Below are 3,500 nucleotides of genomic sequence, written 5' to 3' on the forward strand. Positions count from 1 at the left end.
ATCCCATGCAGTAAACTAGTATGCTCCACCCCCACCCCCCTATGACCTCTACATTGATTTAAAGAGATTTCACTCACGGGTATTGTTTTTTTTTCATGACGGGTGAAAAATTAACCAAGTTGTAATTTTTGTAAAACTTGCTATTTTAAGCAAAAGCATCAGCTTTCGTTAATGATCCGAACAGGTCATTATTATTGGGATGCTGTGGTTAACCTATCTACTAATTGATTGATTGATTGATTGATTGATTGATTGATTGATTGATTGATAAACATTGAATGATCTATTAATTTTTTTATTGATGAGTTGATATGATTTTGCTCTGTTTGTTGGTTGGTTGTTTAACTTACTGACTGTCTGACTGACTAATTAATTGATTAATTGATTGAATGACTGAGTGAATGAATGAAGGAATAAATAGATAAATGAATGAATGAATGAATGAATTGAGGTATCGTTTATTTGATTGATTGATTGATTTTTGGCTGCTGTGGTTGTTTGATTGATTGATGTTTAAGTTGATGATTTATCGATTGTTAATTCAAATTGATTGATTGATTGATTGATTGATCGATCGATTGATTGATTGGTCGATTGCTCATTCAGTCATTTGATTTTTTTCATTCTGTCACCGATACCCGGAGCAGTTCGAAAACTAGCAATATACAATTTCAAATTTTAAGTTAGAATTATTCAAAACATATGGTTTATATACATGTATTTTATGACCTTTACTTTTTAATGTCTGCTCCCAGTTGACATCCTTTAAATATTACATACTTATTTCTTCTAGCAACAATGGGATGTTTTAGTTTCTTTTAGTAAATGTAAATGGTGACATCACCTTAATCCATGCGTAACGGATGTGCAGATTGGCTGCACAGACTAGAACAGAACAGATCAGATCAGAACAGATCAGATCAGAACAGGTCAGGTCAGAACAGAACAGAACAGAACAGAACAGATCAGAACAGAATAAATATCCATTAACAGGATTATGATGGAAAAGGTAAGTAATCAACAAAGTTATTTTTTATCATCATATTTTACTATTTAATATAATTCTTATGACACATAAATGTACTTTACAAAATTTTATTTACAAAAAATCAAAAACCACCAGGAAATCAGTAGACCTTTACTATGTTTGCAGAAAATTTCTATGCGAGTTCTAACCGACATAGATTATGACAACGAAAAGGTCACGAAAAATGGAAACTTAAAGGCACATAATGACCCGAAAACGAATATATATGTTTTACATCTTTTGAAAGAGCAAACATGAGTTTCAAAATGATAAAACAATTATTTTAGAGCATGTTAGTAGCACTGAATATAAAATCATTTGATATTATTGTATGAAAGTCAAAATGCTACCTAGTTTACAATTTGTTATACTTTGTCATTACCCAGTAGGTTTTTAGTGTTTGTTGTTGTTGTTGTTGTTGTAGAAAAGGCCGTGGGTACGTACATTGTCTTTCCCAGGTTGACAGAAACAAGCCGACGTTCTTTTTACAAATTCGTCTTCTGCAATGGAAAAATTGTATTACTAAAAGAAGACATCCGATAAGTGGAGCTTAACTTATATCACTATTCTTATAAACAATAAATTATTATAAACAATAAAAACTATTATATAGTTTCTAAAACTACAAGGCAATTCAAGTTTGATTTGTTTAGAAAAAAGACCCGCGTGTTAGTGGATTATGAACTACTATATACCTTCCGCAGGTGTTGTCTCGGTTTGTAAATCACAGGTAAGGTAGGGAATTGCCTGCAGAACATGTATCTTAGTATGTGATTAATTGCCCTGCTTCTAATTAATAACCTAAGTTGATGTTAGTTTTAATGTTAAACATGTGTAATGGGCGTTGACTTTTTCAATGAATACAGATACGCTTCAAATGCCCCATATAACGCTAGTTAGATATATTCAGCTTCAAAATAAAACCGCCTTATTAACCCGGAAGTGCGGGGACAGGTGGGATGAAAATACTAAGCTAGTTTCCCCGCTGTTACCGACATCCCTGACCCCTGTGGAATGGAACCAATGTTGCATTTGGCTGGTACATTAACGAGAATACCTTGGAATTCTTATAAGACTCACATAAAGCTCATTTCCCTGAGCGATTCTGTTTAAATATTTTTTTAAAATAATGATGACCAGCACTTTTCACAGTATATAAACAAACCTACTTCATGTTATCGCAAGTAAGATGCAAGTTAAAATATATAGGCTCCCAAGTAAGATACAGTGATCGGAAGTAACATATGCTTTTACTCGCAAGACATGGTTATATATTGAATTACATAGGCTCACAAGACAGGGTACAGTGATTTTGTTTATATACTGTGTTTTAGATCATATATATTAAGGCCCAACGAACTGACTTAAAACATCATTCACTGTTCATGTATATAATCGCTGTGTCTCACCTGTATACTCATTGTCGCGCTGATATCCTAAATGGACTTGTCAATATTTCAATCCGTCATTTTTATGGAAATTTCCAAAAACACGTAGTGACTGGAACAATGTAGACCATGACAGAACTTCGTACAAACAGACTGACAAGGAACTGCAACTATGTATTGCAAATCGATTACTTTTGATTGATAAGATCTTCATGCAATACAAACCTGTATCTCTTAAGTAGTTAAGTTTAATATATGTTTAAGATATTTCAATTGTACCTTTTCAAGTATACTGTTATGACTATATCCCCATATTCCGGATCGCCAAGTTTACTCAAAACTACTGGTCAGCTTTTAAGCAAAAGGCTATGAAAAATGGACTATGAATTAGTTTTTGACACGTAATACAAGATGTAAGGCAAGCTGAATTATTTAAGTTTACTTTAGCACCTAAAACTCACTTTTTAAAGATGAAAATTATCATTTTTGACATGTGTTCATGTAGTATATAATGATATGAATAATTAAACTGGTATAAAATTGCCTCTCTAGTGTCCAAAAAAAAAATTTGAAACACTAATATTCAAAAGAATTTTTTTTTTCATCAATGAATCCAGAGGTCAGTACAATTTAAATTTTATTTTGAAAATATAACTGTCGTAAAAAGTTATATCAATCATTTCATCTTAGTAAAACTATAAAAATGCGATTCCTTTAATATTATCTTCATAAAACTCGCCAATATTTTTAATTTACAAATAATAATTTTCAATTTCTTAATTATAGCTAGGGCTTTCGCAAAGAAAATGGAAAAACAAAGATAGTAAAGGATAGTGTACAATGTAACACATCTAATGCCACTATCTGTGATATTAATTTAGACCTTTGGAAAGTAATAAACCAATCAATTATGCAGCTTAAACATTGAAGTCATTCAAGCATGTTGATAGATAAAGATCTGCCAAGCCCCCCAGGCAGGAGATTAACAACTGGATGACAGATTAAAGTTTGAAACTGACCAAAATATATTCCAGCCCAGCTGGTAAACGTATCTTTTGGCCGAGGGGGGGGGGGCTGTAGCCCTG

Source organism: Ruditapes philippinarum, unplaced genomic scaffold (assembly GCF_026571515.1).
Source record: "Ruditapes philippinarum isolate M1 unplaced genomic scaffold, ASM2657151v2 ctg6835_1_1_1_1, whole genome shotgun sequence".
Classification (NCBI taxonomy): domain Eukaryota; kingdom Metazoa; phylum Mollusca; class Bivalvia; order Venerida; family Veneridae; genus Ruditapes; species Ruditapes philippinarum.